General features: G+C 41.7%; 1 protein-coding gene across 1 annotated transcript in view; it reads left to right on the top strand.

Moving 5' to 3' along the window:
* The first annotated feature begins 6,041 nt into the window (after positions 1–6,041).
* AFAP1 (actin filament associated protein 1) overlaps positions 6,042–21,648 on the top strand; it is a 118,799-nt gene continuing 103,192 nt past the window's right edge. The window contains exon 1 of the mRNA XM_014936058.1: positions 6,042–6,155. The gene's annotated coding sequence lies outside the window, so the exon portion shown is untranslated. The remainder of the gene's footprint in view (positions 6,156–21,648) is intronic.

Here is a 21,648-nt window from a genome sequence, read left to right as displayed (position 1 = left end):
CCGGTTATTTGTATAGTGCAATAAAAATAACATAATAATCAAAGGCTACTGAAATTATTTATTACATTTAAATGTCACAGAAGAGAATATAATTACCTAATAGAAGCCAAAATATATCTCTCTCTTGAGTAGAAACTAAAATGAAAGTGTTCTAAAGAAGAATGTACTCCTGTTGTCGTTAGTGGGAGGACTCTGTTGCTGTAGGTTATTATGAGGTGCTGAATGTCAAGGCAGACACTTTCCTCCAGGGAAAAAGTCGATACATTTTTTTAGAAATAATCTATAAAAATGTAAGTATTAGTTTATGTGCTTTCACATGTACTTTACCTTTGTACCCCTAAAATAGGTTCAGATATCAATTAGCGTATTTCAGGCCTTCTACACTCATGAGATGACTAAAATTAGTATTTCTATACTAATATTAGTTTGGCGACACTGCTATCATTCTGAAATTAAAAGTATGTGTGAAAATTTGCTTGACCCCTCTCTTGCTTACTAAAAAATGGTGAAACATCTACTGTAAGAAATTCAGTAAGAAATAAAGAGGCCTAATACTTGTAAAATGAACCTTGTAAATATACTTACTCTTTATCATCAGACCTTTATTTCTAAACACTGTACAGAAGGCAAACATTAAAGTATCACATGCCCAACCATAAATAAGGTCTTTTTCTTTCAAAGCCTTGTAAATCATTGGCTTAAGTGGAAATACTGGAAATTTTGAAGCAGAAAAAGTTTTTACTTGTTAAAAGTACCATTGAAAGCAAATCTGGCCAAGCTTTCTTGAAGAAATAAGAAAATTATTCATGTAAAAAAGTGACATTGTATCACAGTGAGTCAACTCAGGAGTCAAGAAGGTGTAAATACGGAGTAACTTGAAGTAGCTTTTCCAGTGCTTACATAAGTGTGTTTCTGTAGGAACAAGTGCAAAGTAAGGCACAAGTAAAACAACACAGTGGGTTTATCTGAATAGTTGAGATTTTCAGCAGAATTACACAGGCATTATTTTAAAGGTGATAAGTTTAAGAACTGGCTGTTCCCTGATCTTGGTGATAAAGAAGAAGGAAGGTATAGAGTTTCATGCATTGTTGAACAATGTGGGGGAAAGCAGAGGCAGGGAAGGGCTGAGATTCCACTTTTGGCCTAATCTTGCTTGAATTCAAAGACGGTGCAGACAAGGAGCCGAGATCTACTAGAAATCTCCCAATGGGTTCAACCTTAATATAAAAATAAAAATAACAAGAGTAGGATGTTATTTTTTTTAAGTTTATACTACCCAAAGGTAGAACTACTTTTCAGTGATGCCGGGGGTTTAATATGCAACTAATAAAAGGATGTTAGCATAGCTTTTTGAAAATGTCAGGCACTAAATGCTAAACCCACTGAAATCACTGGCAATTTTACCTGCACAAGACCGCAAAGGTCAGGTCATATAGAAATTCTTCTAAAACTGAAATCAGAGAAGTTGTTTGTTTCTCTTTAGCTCAAGAATATGAATGGGAAGTAACCATTTTCAGCTACACATTAAGATTCTATAAAATATATATTATCCTTTTGTACATATTCCCTCCTTGATTCAAAATCAATTAGCAGTGGAATGAAGAACCTAATTTCAGATATTTTACATCTCTGTGAAGAGGAGATAGTTGCAAATAGGTTTGTTACACAGGAGAAGACCTATCTGTAGACAGTAAGGAGAGGCCCATGCATTCTATAAAAACTATGTATTCCATCTTCTTGAAGTTTCTGTAACACACACTTTGTCAAATTTGTTTTCTGCAGAAAGGTGAATGACATTTCTATAACAGTAAGTTTTACCTGTACTAGAAGTCCTTTTGGGACATGTATGTATACTAAGCACTGAGAGATTCCTGAAACAAATGTACAGTATGTATGAAACATATGTAAAGTATAACTATTTTTTTTTTCCCAGCAAACCAGGAAAGTATGTGGGACCCAAGAAAAAAAGAGATACTTCAAAAAGATACTCTTTTAAAAAACTCATGAAGAAGTTGAGTATGAGAGTATTAATAACAATAGATTCTGCAGTAATAGGATCACAGTATATGATAAGAAAGGAAAGAAAAAACAGCAACCCTTCACCAAGAGCTCTCTGCTGTGGGTAAAAGACATTTATTCCTAGTTTGTAAATGCCTCAAGCGTCTGAGACAGCTGTAGAAACACTGATGTTTTCCTTACAGAAAAATCAGTTTCAAAGTAACAGAAGATTTTTGTTCTAAAAAGCTGTAACTTGCCTTCTGTTTTTGAAATCCTGCCATCATTATGTTTTACTGAAGAGAGTGGCAATTACTGTAATGTCACTCTATCTCTTGACAGACCAGATTGCACAGTGTTTTTGCCTGCTTTTTCAGTATTCCCGAAGACCATCCTTTCCCCCCATACCAACATGATGTGAGGGCAGGAGGTTGGACACGGCGGGACACGGCCATAGGAAGGCTCGCTCTGGGGCCCAACACATCAGTGTCTTCTGCATAGCACAGTATCCGGTCTCTTCATGAAGTCAGCATTTTGACAATTGTAGGATTTTTATATCTGCTCAAACAACAAAAATCCCTCCACCCCCACCCAAAAGAACCCAGAGGCAGATTGTGTTGACAGCCTTTCTGGTACCAAATGGCAAGAACATACCGGCTTTTTCTTACAGCTATGATTTAACTTTAGATCCTGAAAAAAACCACTCCATATTCTTGTAGAAACATCTTGAAAGGTCTTACTGAAAAGTATTGAGCAGACTTTTGGGGGATGCCAGTTATCACTTACATCTTCCAATAGCTTTTCTTATACTTGTTTTCTCACTAGGACGTTGCTGAGGTTTTGGGGCCTCTTAAACTAGCGACTTGTCTGCTTATGGACTCAGTCCAAGGCTGATTTGAAGTGGAATTGAGTGTATCTTTAAAAACTGACCCATACTTTTAAATGCTTAAAGTGCTGTTTTCCTGCCTTTTTACATTATCTAAGTGAGCCAAATCCAAATTGCTTGGAGTTCCTTACAAGACATAAATCACAACAAATGGTTGGAGATTTTTTTTCTCATGCCTGTGTTTCTCAGATTTCATCCAATGTTGATTTTCCAAGGAAAAAAAATATTCTTAAAACATGCATAATAACTCTTCTAAAGATAACAAATATGGCCTGTTATTGTCATGCCTTTCTCCTTCAACACACTGGAGATTATCTGATGGTTAAAGTCCCCATCTTGTAAACAACTATATTTGGATACCTTACTGCTGGGACTACTCAATTATTTTCTTTTTTTTTTTTTGTGATAACCAGTACTAATAAGATTACAGGAAGATAAGGGCATCCCTATGGCTAAATTTCATCAAGTCATGCCTGAAGCTTGTGAAGACTCTTTCTACTGCAGTTGGCCTTGACAGAGTGGGAATTTATTGTGAATTATTGAGAACAAAGACAATATTTGGAACACTGCAGAGATGTTTGGTCTTAAAGCTAGAAGGTGCTTTGTCAAACATGAAGGATGTGTGTTTGAAATAGGGAGATTTATACAAAATTGCCTTGTACTATTTTGTGTTAGAAGATGATTAGTTTAAGAAGTTTATTGGGTGCAAAGTATGACGTACAGTTACTGTGAACCACAGATTTCCTTTTAATGACGTGACTTCAGTTTCCATACAAGAAACTCCTTAATAATTGATTTATTTTGATCATACTGTGTTTGAGGTGAGTTATATGCTGTTCCTTTTAATTCTATAAAATCGAATTTGTATTTAAATAGTGTCATTAAGACTCATGGGAAAGAAATTTACTAAATCACTGAGGTCTATTTTGCAGCTGAAGTAGCTTACAGGATGCATATGGCCAAAGTCAGAACTAGGCTGCGGGGGGGTGAAATGCCATTTTAAAAAGCAGCATTGTGGAAACTCAGAATTCAAATAAGGAAAAAATTCTTTTGAGCCCTTCAGCTTTAGAAAGACTTTGTCTTCAAAAGGAATTGTTTGTGCTGTCTGATGTTTGTCTCTGTGATAGATGGCCCATCCTTTAGTCCCTATGGAGTCACCACCAGAAGACAAGAAGTCCTTACCAATCTGTCCAACAGCTGAAGCACAAACCCCTTGTTACCTCACTTTCTCATTTGGCATAGGGCATAAAGCGCTTATTTTCTTGTGCCTGTCTGGTGATGACTGTTTCTCATCTTCGTTTCTTTGCTGATGAGCTTTCTAACTTCTTCAGGACGTTTCTGTGGAAGAAGCACTCTGCAGTGTTGCTAGAGCCAAGCACCCTGCTAACAGACTGCAGAGGAGCCACACGTCTTGGGGCAGGCAGAGGCTATACACTGATGTGTTGTGTAATATAACGTGGCCATTAACATTTATCAAGCTGGAGGCAGGAAAGCCACCAAATCCTTGAAGTGCTCGCTGGAAGCACAGAAACCAGTGGGGCTGTGCACAGATTACACCGCCTGCGCCAGAGCAGCCAAGAGCTGTGCTTTTACAGCAAACTCTTGGATTGCTCTCTCTAGCGATCGTGTTTTACAGGTCATGATACAAATCAAGTAGCTCTAAGACAGCAATAGCTGAAAGCAATTGAACTGTGGAGAAGAGGAGCTACGGTTTAATTTTTCAAGGCCAACTAAGCCCTTTAATATTGCCAGAAAAATAACTACTTCTAACTACTCCAAACTCCACTCCTGCCAGCTCCCAGCAAGGGGAATGAAAAAAGGCAGGTAGGAGCAGGCGGCTGCTGTCTGAAGAGCTCATCCAGTAGACAAGTCCTTCCCTGCCCATGCCCACAGGCATACAAGAAAGAAGACAGCTGAAAGTGAGATTTTAGGCTAAATAATTTGTCCCAACGAGGCTGGACTGTGAGTTCAGCACTCCTGGCTTAGGCTACAGAGATCTCATGTATATCCTAGCTGGCCATGCAGTGTAAAACAGTAAAAGTAAACAGAAATTTCCCTGATTGAATCTGTTATTTTGGGTATTGAAATGACTGAGGGTGATGAAACAGCACAGAAGACCACATTAAACCTGGCTGAATCAAACCAAATTTTATTCACCAAAAATAAAGATGCTTAATGAGTTGTATGCTCTAAGATGCACATATGTACAGAATAATGAAATTGCCTGTAGCATGCTCCACATACTGCTCACAAGGGAACATTTGTGCATCCAACTGTTATAGATGAAGAGGCTTAAACCTCTAGCTGGACTAAGGATGAAGAAACGTTGCCTTAACTGATGTTCTTCTCCTGTGACCTCAGTTTTCCAATTTCTCCATAAACAGGGAAGAAAATAAATACGTGAACGTGTCAGAGTCGGAACATGTTTATCTACCTTGTCCATATGCAAGTTTGCACTGGTTCAACCTGCAATTTTGTTGAAAAAATAAAGCTTTGCTTTAAGCTCTAAGGGGGCATTGTTTATCAGTATAAACTTTAGTCAACATAAACGGTCTCACCTTGCGCTCAATTTCATTCTGGCTTGCACTGAGATAAACTAAGGCAACAGAGCCCAGTTTTAAGTCAGTGTTGAGCCTGTGCGTTATTTCACACCATTTTAACAAAAGGGCTTTACATTGTGCTGAATGGCAACATGCTCGGTGTGCTCCCACCCCACGCTTTGGGTTATTCCCCGCCGGCCGAATGCCGGAGTAACAACATCTCCTGGGCGTAAATGGGACGGGGGTGGACTGCACTGAAGCTCCCCTTTACGATATTGCAATATTTCAGCATTTCCTCCGAGAAAAAGCCTCCACCCACCGGGGATGCTTTACCGGTGGGCGGGAAGCCCACGTTTGAACTTGCCAGCATCTGCCTCGCAGGGGGGGGGGGGGTACCTCGGCTCACCTGCCCCTGGGCAAGCTGCGCCCCCCCCGGAGCCCTACCTGCCGGGGGGATGCTGGGGGGTCGCACCGCTTCCCCCAAACCCCCCGCCTCCTTTGTTCCCCTGGCTCCGCCTGTCCCCTCCCCGCGGGGCGGGGGCTGCGCGGTGCGGAGGCGGTGGGACCGGCACCTCCTCCCCGCCCGTTCCCCGCCTCTCCCCGCCCCCAGCGCGGTGCGGTGCGGTGCTGGCTACGCTCCCCGGCTTGGAGCTGCGCTCCGCGGCCGGAGCTGCGCTCACCTCCGCCGCTGCTGCGCGGAGCCCGCTTTGTGCGGCGGCAGGACGGCCCCAAAGGTAGGAGGGCTCCCGCCCGCTCCCCGCTCCCTCCGGGCAGCATCTCTCTCCCCAGCTCCGCGGGCGGGGAGGGGGGAAAAAAAGAGAAGGGAGGGGAAGGGCTGAGATTCAGAAAAGGGCTTCTTTTCTACCGAGGCTCCGCCAGCCCCGTGCTGGCAGTTCAAAGCTGGGGGATTGCAAAGAGGAAAAAAAAGAAAAGCGTAAAAAAGCAAAATAATAAGTCTCGCTCGTTTTCCTGACCGGGAGAAGCAGATGGGAAAAGCTTGGGAGGGAACCCGAGCATCAGGCGGCGGCTGCTGCCCTCCTCCTCGGCTCCCCGCCGGGCCCCCGCATCGCTGCCCGTGTCCGGACCTCGAAAGAGCCGAAATCCGGCCGAGATACAGGCAACGAAACCCTCTGTTTGCCATCCCGAAACTCGCATCCCTTCCCGGGGAGAGGCACCGGCCTTTCAGCCGGGGGAGCCTGGGCTTGTCGCTTTGTACAGATGAGAGTTTCATTAGCTGCTCCCTTTTAGGGTGGAAAAGAGAGGTGGTCTCTCTTTCCAGACTTTTGTCGTTTGAAACCCGTTTCATCACAGCGGAGAGATTGCATCATGTTACAGTCCTGGATTCAGTCAGGGCAAAGGCGAAAAGAACCATCCTTCCAGATCTGTCCCATTGGCTTCCCCGTCCGACCCCCTCCTTTTTATTTCCTGTTGAGGAGAGAGGTTAGCAGGGAACAGCAGCCTGCCATTGGTAGGCGGCGGTTCAGTTCGCAGCGACGTATTTTGATTTCTTCCACTGAGGGTTTTTTTGGAAACTCAGTTTTAACTTTGTCGGTTCTGTGCGCGCTATGTGTCTCGGGTGGGGGAAAGAGAGGAAAATGGCCAAAGATTTAGCCGGTAGGAAAATAATAGGTGACAAAAGAGCCAGATAAACAGCCCAAAGCAGATATTGCTTTATAAACTAAAGCTCTGGAGCCGGAGGAGGTGAATGGATTCAGGCAGGCATCCCTCGGAAACTGAGGTGTTCACCTGCCCAGAAAAGCAGTGTAGATGAATGAATGCATGCCCACTTCTGAAAGGCAAGATAAGACAGATGTCAGGAGCAGAGAAGTATTTAGCTAATCTCCCCTCTGGATCCTATATGATCAGTTTCATGCAAACACTTGGTGTGTCTGTGCCTGTTTTATTTATCATACCTTTGCAATGACTTTTGGGCTGAGATTTGGCTAGAAAATAATACAACTCAAAGCCAGAGAGATCTAATTAAATATTGTGCTGCAGTCCAGGGCTTCCTAAGCCGACGGATTCTGCTGTTCTTTGTGCAGTTCTTTGTTTTGTTCCATGGGGAAAAAAATGTCACAGCCTGGCTTGGTTCAGCTCTGGGAGGTATTTTCCGTAACTAGTGCCTCACCCCTGCAGGTGTTCTGTCGGTGTTTGCTCTAAATGTTGACTGGCCACTTTTTTCTTTTATGAAAATAGCAATATTATGAAGTTCTTTTTCTCTGCTTCTCCGGGAAGGGTCGGTGCAGGGGGAAAAGGGAACAGCTTGGCAGCCAGATGGATCCATCCATCAGCTCTCTCTTATATGGGCACTTGGTGCCCTTCAGTCATCCCTTATGCCTCCTGGTGGTTTCCATGGGAAGAGCCTCACAATTACTGTCCCCTTTTGAACAATCCCTTTTTCCTTTTGGAACTGGGGTGCAAGAGGAACAAATCCTGCATTAGAACCGGATGGAGAGCTGTCCTGTCTTTCTGGGGCTATAGGGCACCACATGGGTTTAAGAATTTGAAAATGGATTTTGAAAAGAAGCATTTACAGTTTTCTTTGTGTATCTGGATACCCGGTGAACAGAGTGACAAGCCTGTGCACAGAACAATAAGCAGATATTCACTGCCTTTGGTGACATGTGGCACCGAGTGGTGTTTTCCAGGAAATATGTCAGCAAAATTCAGTGTTGTTCCTGGGTCTCAGGTAGATTTTTAAATGAAGGGATTCGGAAGATCTGTGGGGTTGAATTTGCAGTGTTTCTTGAAGCAGTGGCAATAAGGAGGGGTAAAATGCAAAGATACTTCGATAGGTCAGCCACTCACAGTATTTTAAAAATCTTACAACCTTAGTGGAGAGATCTTTCATTTTCCTGTTCTGAAGCTCTCAAAATTGAAGGGATGCTGTCAGAGACATTAATAAAAAATGTAAATATTGAAATCTCAATGGTGGCAGGCTGTATTTGGTACACATATGACTAATTGTGCTGTTCCTTTCAGTGGTGCAAAGAGGACCTGCTGTAAGATCAGATCAGGAATTGTATTGCCTTGCTGCTCACTGCAGACTTCCTCGAGACACTGACCCAGGACAAAGAGCCAGCATTTCAGGGCTGGCTTATGCAATCTGGGGTCGACCAATTTAATTTCCGTCCATTTTCAAAAGTTTCGTATCTGATATGTCAGTCAACGGGAGTGCGGTATCCAGGAGCCCGCCTGGTAAACTGCATTGTTCAAAGCTGCGCTCTTTGTTTTGTGAGGAGGGAGTGAGGAGGAGGAAGGGATGTGCTTTATATTCCTTATGCAATAGGATCTCCCGCTGAAGTGGGAGAGTGGGATGCAAGGATTTACGCTTCTGAACTCCTGCACAGTCTAGTTCACTCTATGTTGTTAAGGTTTTAGTTCACACTGAAGCCAATTGTGTCAACTTTTCAAAAAAATTATGCATCCCTTCCAGTTATGCAATTCAACTTGTTTTAGATGTGAATGACACCTAGCTGCTGGTATGACCCTGAATATCCTCTGATTCATCAGTTTATTGGCAAATACAGTGTATCATCTGGCACAGGAACTGCCTGCCCTGGGCTGGGCAGGTGAGTGTGTTACACGCTCGGGAGATGTTATTGTAGGTTAATATACTCTAATATAAAATGGTCTTAGGCTCCCAGTTGAACTGTAATAGTGAAACCCAACAAAAATAATGGAAAAATGGAAGTCAACTAAAGGAGCACAGAGTTTCTGTGAACTCTAAACCAGGACTGAAAAATCTCAGTCTTCAATGTACTCCTATTCTACATCTATTAATGTTATCTATTGAAATTTAGGAGTTAGCTTTCCTCCTATGAAGCATCCTTGGCTGGCCTTAGAGCTAATTTAAGTTTTTAGTATCATACCAGATGTCTTTCTGAGGAGTGTCCGAATAAAGCAATACTGAGATTAGTCTGTCAACACTCTGAGCAGGTAAGAAAGCACGTAGCTGCAATCGCACGGGGGTGACCCTGAGTGCAGTCTGCAGGTGTTTGGACTGCACCTACCCATCTACGTATAAGTGAAGGTCTCGTATTTGTATTGCATATGCAACAGCACAGTAACATAGATTGAATTGCACTTACTCCCTGCTTAAAGTTAACTCTTGACTCTCCATGTCATGAAACGTGCGCTGATGCTAGTAATACTAATGAATAATACTGTACAAACATAATTGGGGTTTGTGGAAAGGGAGATATCTCATAGCAGACAACAATTGAAACTTTTGAGACTTATGTTCCAGAGATATGGTAAGAAATGAAATCCTGAATGGCAGAAAGAGTTTTCCGCTGTCTATTACCCCTCTGCCCTCTTACCAGAAAGTTGGTTGTGAGATACGGTGGGTAATAAGGTTTGACTGCTCAAAGTGCTGAGCACCCTTAACACACAGCAATGTCCAAATGTGGTGATCGTCTCTTAGAGTAGCCCTGGGAGAATATACTAGGCTGTGAAACAGATAAATCAATATCTGTTGTTGTATTTTACCAGTGTCCATCAAGAAATCTAGGAAAGACACTCCTAAGAGGATTTTTTTAAAAAAAAAAACAAAACATCAAGAAATCTAGGAAAGACACTCCTAAGAGGATTTTTTAAAAAAAAAAAAACAACAGTTTGATTTTGTATAGATACTGCTCTTTATGTGTAGTGCTATCTTAAAAGTTGATGGTGTCTGTTTGGCAGTAAAATAAGCAAAACTCCATAGGACTGTCTTCCTTAAATCGCTTTCCTAGACTGAAAAAGGAGAGAACATTTTTAAAAATTCAGAGCATTATTCCTCTCATGGTGACATAGTAGTGGGATTTTTTGACGATCTGGGGGATTCCTACTACCAACATCTCTCTGCCATCATGTATTTTTGAGGTGAGTGATCAAGGATCTCTTTCTCTAGGACAGATATTGATAATGGCCTTATTGTGCCAAAATCTTTATGAGAACAAAATGCTGAAAAAATATTTCCATCCATTAATAATAAGTGCCAGAAAAGAATACACGAGTGGTTTCAGATTTAATTTGCAATGTAGCTGATGCCTCAAAGATAATTTTTACACTCAAGAAATACAACACTTTGTGTATGTGAGGTAATTGCTATGAGTTGCACTAAATATATATTATTCATTAGGGGACTTTCATATCATGTTTGTGAATTCCCCAAAGACTCTTCTCACTGTCCTTCTCACATCTAAACATGTATGGAAAACAAGATTTTGGTGTCCTGCTTGACTGACTGATGTTCTGGCTCACTGGATTTATACTGAGCTGGTACCCACTTTTAATGAGTGGGCTCGCTTGTTTCATTTAAAATGAACAGACTTTGGGAAAGGAGCTTAATTCATGTATTTGCAATAGCAGAGATAGCACTCCTTCACAGAGAAGATGTAGTGGTATGTTATCTCAGTTTTGCAGAGAAGCAAATAGTAAAAGCTTTTTAATAAGCTGCTTTCATGCTAAACTACTATGCACTGCCTTCAAAAGTATAAAGGCTCAATATTTGGCCAGTTGCTGTGGGTGGATTCTTTTTTTATCCATTAAAGTATATTTAAGTATCTCTTTGAAACTTATCTCATCTCTCATCGGTTACACATGCTTATGGCATTCCTGTTGTTCAAAACTGGAAGAGAAGATCAGGCAAGGTAAGGAGGGAATTTCCTTGTTATTAGCAATTAGCAGAGCCTGATTTCATTTTGCTGTACCATTTCTTACCAGGAGCAGCTGCAAAGAGAGAATTACAGTGTGACCTTCGCGGCATTTCCTAGTGCAGTCATCAATCAGTTCTGGCAGGAGCTTTATCGCATCTATCAGTGTGGCTCATAAGCCACATGCTGTCTAGTCTGGGGGGAAAAACAAACAAACAATGGGAGCTACTGTAGGTTTTGTTTAAAATAAAGCAACCAGGAGCGAGCTTTTCCCATATGTGCCAGCTTTGTAGGCAGATTTCAATTTTTACCGTGTGCTGTTGGGCTGATTAATAAAATATGATGATTGTAAAGTGGTGGAAGAGACTTCCACTACGTCTCAATGGCATTGGCAAGTCATTCACAAGCCATCACAGCTTTACGCTTTCGCAGTTAAGGAACAAAGAAGTGTTTTCAGACTTCTCTAATTTTTATATGAAGTAATGTAGCTTTCTCAGATTAAGCGGTTTGCTATTTTTTGTAGAAAACTGTGCCTTCGCCAGCTATTCTAGGGTTCTTTTGGAGGCAATCAGATGCAGCATCCCACTTTTAAGCATGAAAAACATTATGAACACACTGCAAGTGTTTTGTTTGTTTGTTTTCTGTGTGTGTGTGTTTGGTTTTCCCTACTGACCTTGGTCTGGTTTGGCGTTTCCTGAAATTTACAACGTGTTTTGTTTGTTTGTTTTGTGTGTGTGTGTGTGTGTTTGGTTTTCCCTACTGACCTTGGTCTGGTTTGGTGTTTTACTGAAATTTACAATGTTTTGTGTTGTTGCTGTTACACCAAGTTCACTGCCGTTTTCAAACTCCTTTGCTCTCCTTTTCTTCTCAGCTGCAGTAAGTGCAACTTTCTCGCCTGCCTTCCCAGGGCTCAGTACAGTGACAGGTTGTCACTTCGTGCCTGGCTTCCTTGCAGGCAAAGACCTGGCTAACAGGTGGATGGGAGAGCAAGAAGCAATGGGGACAAGCAGTGTATAATTCCAACTTCCTTCATGGGCATATGGTTGTGTGTTTAAATGACATATAGAGAGAGCATGTGTGTATGTCTAGGTTACATGTATTAAAGCTGCCTTCGTCACACAGGTTTTCTGAGAAAAATGGCTAATTACTTATCAGTATATATATTTACTCTTATACTATCAAGTAAAAGGTTAAGGCCCTGAGCTCCAAACTGGTAATGTTGATGGTTGAGTGGGGTATTATCTATAATTTTTGTTGTTTTTAACCGACTAGTTCTTGGTACCAGATTTGGGCAATGAAGTTTGAAATGCCATAAGAAATCTGCAATAGCAGGTGCAAGGAAAATGCTCATAAAATGTGGAACGCGTTTAGCAAAGTGGTTATCTACTCTATCAGGAAAAAAAATCACGCGAATTGGCTGGCTGGCTTTGGAAAGAATGGCTTTTGTGGTTTTCCTCTGTGTGTGCCGTATCGGTTTGACAGGTTTTACGGCCCCAGCAGCTGAACTGGCGCTGGGCAGTGGCCGCGGCTCAGCCCCTGCCTCGCAGACCAGCAAACCCGAGTGAAAAGGAGCCTGCCCAAAATGTTGCTGTGAATTGTGTGTGTTTAAACGCTGGGGCTGTCCCCAAGGATTTTGGCGGCCAAGGGGAAAGGTTTGACAAACATCCTTGGGTGGTTTCAGATGGTGCTCTCAGCTGCTGTGTGCTGGTGGTGCCCATCCCCACTGATGAGCCGGCATCAGCCCCTGGGTACCAGCCCAACATCTCTGCCTGAGCAGGAGATGGGGCCAGGAGAGGCTGAAACTCTGGACCATGAGCTCCAGCAGCCAGGCACCATGATAGAAGGCTTTTAAGAGGCCAAAGCCATAAGTAGCCCCCTTCCAGCAGGTGGGTGAGGAGGAGAGGGGAAGCTGCCAGCAGAAATGGGCCTTGGGAACTGAGTCCCCCCTTTCTGGGGCTCCTGCTTGCTGAGCTGCTGGCTGCCTGCTGCTGGCGTAGACCGAACAAAAAGACATCGTTTCAGCCCTGCAAGCAGGGTGGGCCGCAGCGAGGAAATGATAAAATGCCAGGAGTTGAAAATAAGACAGATAATGTCAAATGCAAAGTTGTTAGATAAGGAGAAGTGGGGCTGGTGAGTGTCACCAGGGCGGTGCTGGCCAGGAGCTGAGCTGCAGAGGGGCCACTCTTTGATGCTGTTCTGCTGCTGGGGCTTAGCATAGATCAAACCAAAAGAAATTGCCCTTGTGCAGAGTGGGATTTACTCTTGTAAGCCAAGTCCGTGCTAGGGAATAGAGTGAAACACTTACTGGGTGTTGTCGCTGGCTGTAGGAGGTACAGACAGAAGAAAAGAAATACCTGAAAATGTCAGGAGCTAAATGATTTTCAACTCTCTTAACATGCAACATTATCAAAGAATACCCTCTGGAAAATGAAGAGATCTGCTTCTCAGAGGGGGAAGAAAAATATCCAGGCTGAGTAGCTTCTGTGAATGTACAGAGCTCTTCTCCTTGCTTGATCCCTCTATCTGCACCATGTGTTTGCCATTAGGACCAGGAGAAGCTGCGAATCTCCTTGGACAGGGGATGATGGGTCCTTCAGGAAGAACCAGGAGAGCTGAAAGGAGATAGAGGCTAGGTCAGGCCACAGCATTTTGTTTTGAGCTTAACAGGAATGAAATCCACCCTGAAGAGTCTTGGGGAAAATTCTGGATGAGGGCCAGTGTGAATAATGCTGAGTGCAGATGGGTGGGACCCCACCTGGTTACAAAAACAATTCTATTTCCAAGGTTAGTTCTGCTGACAAGTAAGGTCTCATTTGAGAGGGGAAAAAAATGGTTGGATACCTTAAAAAAAAAAAAACCCAAACCAAAAAAAAAAAAACAACAAACCCCCCAAAACCTAAAAGTCTCTCACTTCAGAAATTAACGAAAACAAGTCTCCAAGCATGCAGACAGCTGAAAGCACACACCAAAAACCTCAGATAAACAAAACAAGTGTCCTCTGGGAAAAGGAAGAGCTGTTCTCTCTCTGGGAAAGTTTGTCTGTTCCTGTGGCTCGTGAACTTTTCATCTTCTCTGGGACTTTCTGCTGTCCTTGGTTCACTTTTTGCAGCTTTTTGGTCTCCTGCGCTTCTTTCCGTGGAGCTCAGTGTTTATGCAAGCGCTCAGCTTTAAATAAATGAATCATCTAATTTGATGTCGGTGAGATTAGTGCTTGGGGTTGTGCGTGTGTTTATGGTGCTCTGCTGAGAAGGAGCACCCGTGGACAGGAGTGGGCTGGGGAGGTGTGTAGGTGTCCCCACCCCACAACCACCTTACTGCTCCCAAAAGGAGCCCTCCTACCAACCTCCACTGCTGTGGCTTGGAGCCACCACAACACCTTGTCCCTTCTGACATCCACATCCTGTGCCTGATCCCGGAGCTGATCTAGAGTAAACTGTGTCCAAGGAGATGCAGCAGTTAATTTTAACCTGACTCAAGTGCCAATTAGGCTCTTGGTGACGGCTTTTCCCGTCTGTCTGTCTGCAATGACAGAGCCTCACAGCCTCTCAGTGCTGCAATTTCCTTCACATCCCTTTGGATCTTCTCCTTTATTATTGTTTACAAAATGCCGAGTCTAGATTTTGCATGCGTGGAAAATCTTGCTGAGAGCTGTCGCCCCTTTGACTTCATCTTCTCTGGATCTCTCATTTTTTTGTCCTCTTGCCTGTAGTCAAACTATGTAACTTTTTAAAGTAATTTAAGTGTAAAAAATAAGCTATACAGAAGGCTTTCCTGTAAACAGAAGCTCTCTGTACAACCTAAGGGCAGATACAAGTACATGTAGAAGGCCCATGTGACTGTCTCCCCCAAAGAGCCAACTGAAACACTGATTAAATTACAAGGAAAGCAAAAGCTATCTTGAAGAGGTATGATGTTTGGGGATTTTTAGACTTCTTCAACCCTTTTCAACTCCTTCAACTTCTTTTTCCTAAAAACATTATGGGACTAACTCTGCTGTACTTACTCTTGGGGGATCATTTGGTTTCTGGTCAGTACCTCTACGGCCTCCAAGATCTAAGTGCAAACTCAGATTGCCCTGAAGTTTATTGTACTTTATGAGAGCAAAGGGTGAAATCTGTCTTTGAGACTTGGGGTCATTTGGGCTAGGTTTCCTGACATACCAGTTCTTGCAAAAAAACAGCTGTTCTGGGGTTGTCATTCTGCCAGCTTTAAAGAAAAACAACCAAATAAAGAAAAAATACTTTGCCAAATAGGGATCAAACCTTAGCTTGGTTTGAGTGTGCTTTAAGTAGTCTCAGTCTTGGCATTTACACCAGTTAAATTCTTCTTTCCTTCCAGGGAGGTGACCTAGAAGCAGTATTTATGAGAGTCCTTTCCCTGTACCTCACCGTAGGGAAGGGCTGCTTCCTACTCGGGTCTAAGTGCGTTCCTCTCTGAGTCAGGATCTGCACAACCCAGAGAGAGATCTAAATGTAAATACCTGAAAGTAAAGCTACATGAAATAAAGGTACACAGCTTTCCTAGGTGTGACTGCAGAGCTGTTCTTGGCCTGCCATCACCTGGATGGTCCAAGTCACCTGCTGAGCCAGGACCAAAGTTGCCCAGAGACAGCATAGCAGGAATATGCCCTCACCCAAGCTATGGCTTGAGCTATATCTATAGCCAAAGAAGTGTGTGCCCTTCTAGCAAGTTATCATCAGTGACTTACAGAGAGCACGTGGTACCCCAAGTAGCTCTTTATATGTTAATAACTCATAAAAAATTAATGATTTCATGAGATGGGATGGGGAGTAGGAACTGGAAATGGCAGATGCTCAGGGCGTAGAGGGAAGGAGAGAACTGACTTTGTTATGCATTTCTTTCAAGCATTCAGGCAGACTAAGTTGTAAGGATTTTGGTGCACTGTTTGTCTCTCTCATCAGCCCTGCCAGTGCCTTAGCACCCCCGAGATTTCAGTATAAAACCTTAACTCTAATGAAGTGCACAGGAGGGAGACAAGAGTATAAAAATCCTATAGCATCTTCTGCCATTTTTGCTGGAGTCACCCCTGGTTTATAAGCTTTCATCTTACCTTCTGCAACTCAAGTGAGTTTAGGAACACTCCCAAAGTCTGCAATTAAATAAGCATTTAACTACTTTCCCTGGGAAACTTAATTTCTTGAATAATTCTAGGTGTTACATCCATGGGACCATTTGTCACCATTTGAACTGCAGTTTACCAGGGTTAGCTCACTTGACCCTTCTGCCACCCAGTCTATGGAGCAAATATCTCTCTTGCTGTTTTCAGCCCTGTACTCCTTACGTGAGCAGTGTCTCGTAATGCTATACTATTTGCTATTAAAATTAGTGACTGTGCTGTTCTCCCAACTAGCCAGTGGAGAAGAGCTGTGCAAGTTATCTCACCGATGTGAGATGTGCTGGGACTCTCCACACACCTGTGGCACTTTTCTTTGATTGCATTCACTAGGGTCAGCTCCGGGGGTCATGACTGTCCCGGATCAGTTGACTTCATTACAGTAATCTGCCAAAATAATCCTTCCCCTATTCAGTTCAGCTGCACCCAGTGCAATGAAGCAACTAAAAGTATGTGAATAATTCTAGAAGGCTCTTGTCAGCTCTGGAAGGGGATAGAATGAAACGTGGCTCTCTGTGTGAACCATAGCACTTCACAGGGTGGTTTTGCTACAGTCAATAATAAAGAGCATTTTTGCGTAGTTCAGAAAGGTACAAAATAATACATAGCAAATATCCCTTGTCATAATGGAGCCTGACAGGGTATAACTACATGAAAGCAGACAAAGGGTATGACAAAAAGGGTTTTTCCATGGATTGGAGAAATTTTTTTTAGTGGCATGGTTCTCAAAAATTGTGATTATTGGACATTTTCTGAGGTAGACCTACCTAGGAAAATGTTAAATTCCCTTTGTCAGTGTTTCTATATTAAAAGGAGAATTTATTCCCACTGAAATTTTTGTAAGGAGGAAACAGAGACTCCACATTCACGAGTGGAATTTGTCCAAAGCTGAAAGGGAAAATGCCATTTCAAACTGTTAAGAACAGAATGATAAAAGCCACCTGGAAAAATAAATGTTCAGTGGCTGCTGATTTCACATTAAGTGCATTTTCCTATGGAATTATTATTAATTCTGTAGTAAGCCTAGTACAGCATTTAATAATTTTTTTCCATGTTTTGATTTTTCAGAGTGATGCCTCTTTCTTCCTGTGCTTAAGAAATAGCATTCATGCCTACAATGACTCCTCCTCTGCCTGTAGGCAAGTGAATTTTTGTCATTGACTAATAAGAGAAAGATCAGGGACTTGGGACCCTAATAATAGGACTGCTGGGAAATCACTGAACACCAGCAGAGAGCTCTTTGAGGGAGAATTTTTCATTGTCTGCTGCCATTATCTTGTTTTACATTCAGCTTGTCTGCCGGCTTGCGACTAGAAGCAAAGATTACTAGAATCTGGGCTTTTGAGGATACCATTATTTTCCTTTCTTTATCTGATCACACCATGGAATTATGTCCCTGAATTGAAATTCTGACAGTGGTAGACTGTGTGTCCTGGATGATTAAAAGCTTTGTCAGCATAAAGTTGCATGTTCTTTAATTTAAGGATCAGAGGGCTGCATCGCATCTCTTCCATGTGTGAGGGCTAAGAAATGGCATTAATAAGCTAGCTAAATAACTGTAAAATGTATATTAAGACTACCAAAGGGATGGTTTTGGGTAGTTTTGTATTGCCCTGGCTACTTTATTTTCCCAGAGGATTTTTTCTATCTTCTTCATATGTGCACCCATTTTCAGAATCTTTCAAGGATTTCAAACTGCGTGTTCTGTAAGATAAGTTCTGTGTTACCACTCTTTTGCTGTGTTGTTACTGTAGGATTTTTACTAAGACACTAGTTTGGTCAGATTGCTATCGGTTTCCAGATTAAAAATACCAACGTCTAAAGGGAAGATTTAAAGTGGTGTATTGATTGTGACTGATAGCTGCTTTTCCAAACACATTTCCAAATGATCATCTGTCAGCATCTCCTTCTACAGGGCACTTTACAATATAGGATGAGCTCAGTGTAACTGCATTGTCCTAAGGTGACAATATTTCTGCTGGAAAACATTAAACTAGTTTGTTTCCACAATGAAATCACTTCACCTGTAAATATCCTACCCCAAAATAGTCATATTAATTATTATTTATGTTTTTGCTTGTTCCCAAGCAAAAAGCCTGTGCCACGATGGAGATTTTTTGGACTTTGCATACATTCAGGACTGAATGGTACCCTATCCTCTGCTAATTGTCTGCTATCCCTTTTTTTTTGCATTGCCTTACTCTGTATTTAATCGAGTACCTGCATCTGTTGTGAATTCTCATGTGAGAGGACATTATGACAGAGTCAGTATCCTGACAAATTGCTTTAGAAGACAAAATGTGAGAAAGTTCCCTCTTGTAAGAAATGGGTCCGAGATGCTCCAGCATGGTGATTTTCAGTCCCACAATACAGAGTCTTGCCAGTGGGAATTTGTTTGGATCTGATTTTTTTTTATCAAAAGATCACGGGTGGAAATTATGTGGGGGATTTCATTTTAGATTCTTTTCAATCACTGTCCTTCAGGGTCAGAATACAACTCGACATGTACAACCAAAGGCAAAGTGAAGCAGAGGGCAACCAACTGGGACATTGATTGAACAGGAAAATGATTTCAAATAGTAACAAAGAGGGAAATTTGTGAAATGAAAGCATTGATGATTATCCACATCAGGTGTAGAAGAGTAGTACAGGGAAGAGTAGTGATGGGATACAGAACTGCATTATTAGGTGTACTGTGGGGCTGGAGCTAAATGAACACGGCTGATCTGGTGTTGTGGGTTAGTAAAGGAAAAGCAGAGGTACTGAGAGCAGTGCAACCCCTTATCCCCCTTCTCCGTGGGACTTGAGGGAAGAGGTGTGCTGTTTGTTAAAACGATTTTCATTTTGTTTGTGGTGGCTTGTCGCATTGGCGGTTCTTGGTACACGGGTGAGAGCTATGAGCCAGAAGTGCTTTCTTTTCCTCCTCCCTTCTCTTGGGACAGCGGGATGAAATCTTTCATTTGTATGTCATATCTGTTATGTTTTTCACACCAGAGTTTTGAGGCTGGCAGAAAAAGACCCGTGATAAGGCTGTGACAGGAGGAAGCCAAAGTTGGAGTGAAATGAGGATGTGTTTTTATGAAGTGATGTTACATTTACTCATCTTGAAGATTAGCATTTGGAAATATGCTTTCTTAAGAGAAAGTTTGTTTTAATCTGTTCACTTCTAAATTAGGACTCAACTATTGGTACTTGCAAGGCACTAAGAAAAGCACTCACACCATCTGTATTGAAAAAATGGGAATATGAAGCTAAGTGTCATCGTATGTTCACAAGTCCTGCTTGTTCCTGGTGCTTGTAACAGCAGCCTCGTGCATGCTGAGTGAGTCGAAAACCAAGCAGACTCTATGTGAGCTCTGCTGTGGCTCCCAATGGTGCTAGTTCATATGTACTTCAGAAAGTGTAAGTCTAGACATTTCTCTTATTTCTGTTCTCAGTAAAACTGGTTAGGCACAGGTGAAAGATAATGTAAAAATTATAAGTAATCATAGCACTATTAAATATGTGTGTGAATATAACGTGACTATTTAAACATTTTTCTAACTATATTTAAATAGTTTTACTGTAATGAGAAAGCTCTTTTTCACTTTCATTTTAGTAAACATGGGATCAGATTTTAAAATTTAAGGCATGTGAAAGCTGATAGGCACTAAGAGTGAGATACATCCTGCCAGACTCGAGCCACACATGGGAGAGCAGGTCTACAGCTGAGCTCATTCCCTGTAGACTTCCTTTACAATCAGGGGATAGAAATCTGCTTCTCTAGGATGTAATTAATCTGATCTGTTCTAGATGTCTATTTTAGGAAGGCTAAATTTCTCCATTGACTGTGCATTGAGCCTAGGGCAACTAGCTGAGATACAGAGACTATGTTGTAAGCATTGGCATTTAGTCAGAGGCATGTCACCTCTGAAGCTCAAACGGTCTGCCTCCCTACTTTCAACCCTATAAAATGAGTAATTCTTCTGAAGTAAAGGAATTTATTCAAGAGGCTTAAAACAAGATGATAATTCTTTGGATTTGCATAGATAGGTGGATTATTTGTACTCTTAATTTGGGTTTTCTCAGTGCATACAAAAAAGTCTGTCACTGTCTTTGAGGGGTTGCTTCAATGCTTTGAAGGCTCAAGGGACTCAGTGAAAACATCCTTGAAAAGAGACTGGAAATGCAAGAATGATGACCGAGATAGACTCTTGCAAAATTAGTTTTATGACATAAACTGACACAAAAAAGTCTGTCACTGTCTTTGAGGGGTTGCTTCAATGCTTTGAAGGCTCAAGGGACTCAGTGAAAACATCCTTGAAAAGAGACTGGAAATGCAAGAATGATGACCGAGATAGACTCTTGCAAAATTGGTTTTATGACATAAAATTGTTAGCTGTGAGTTTCTGAGAATTGCTGTATAATAATAGTTCTCTTTTTTTATGAGAAATTTGCCATATTGGTCTCATATAAGATCATTCATGTGCCAAATGTTGGTTCATCATGAGACTTTTATTTAGACTGCTGTGCTCAGTGCCTTACTAATTAAGATGTCTTGTGTTTGCGTGACTGTGGTTCTTAATCTTAAGTAGACCAAAAATAATTAGTTTTATTACCACTGTTTAAAATTAGAAAAGAGAAAAAAAGTGCTGTCAAATCACAGAAAAACATGTTCTGAAGACAGAATAAGTGAAAAAGAAACTTGTTGTGTAGTGGCTTGGGAGTCATTGGTTGGAGGTACATGGGAAACTACAGCCAGAATTTGGGAAAATGTTGTTGCATGTGTCCTTAGAAAAGATGTATGTTAGAGGCCATAACTTCTGGGAAGGGGAAGCATCTGGGTTTAACCAATAATTTACTAATTCCTTGAAAAGTGGATCCTGTATCTGAGTAATGTCAGGGATTTGGGATTTTGAAAGAAGTCTAGGGAGAACCAGTAGCTTGAATTTATTACCAAAACGTTATTTTTTTATAAGTATACTTCAGATTTGAGCAGGAAGTATAGATATAGGTAATTGACAAATGCAGCTTTCTTTAGCAGAAATACATATATAAAGTATTGTATTGCATGCTGGTCTCCTTAATGTTTTTTTTTTAACCAAACTTGTTATTTGTTTTGGTTTTTATTATATACTATGTTATATTACATATTAAATGTGTTACATAAATGTATCATTCTGAAGTAGTTTAGTAGAGCAATCATTCCCATAGAATTTAGTGAGGAGATTTACATGGAGATGGCTGGAATCTGTAAACATGCAGCAGTACTCAAATGACTCCAGTAGGAAATGAACACCTATAAAAACAGGGTTTTGCCCATGAGACCCAATCAAGCAAGGTTCTTTACACACGTGTATGTTTGCATTGAAGCCAATGGGAAAATTCAGAGACTTAAATATGTCTATTAACGCACCAGAAGGTCAAATCAAACTGCAGACGTAGAAGATGTCAGAGCGCCTTGTGAAGCTCCTT

The sequence above is a fragment of the Calidris pugnax genome, unplaced genomic scaffold, assembly GCF_001431845.1.
Source record: "Calidris pugnax isolate Ruff unplaced genomic scaffold, ASM143184v1 scaffold14, whole genome shotgun sequence".
In the NCBI taxonomy this organism is placed as follows: domain Eukaryota; kingdom Metazoa; phylum Chordata; class Aves; order Charadriiformes; family Scolopacidae; genus Calidris; species Calidris pugnax.
This window is presented reverse-complemented; position numbering and strand designations above follow the sequence as displayed.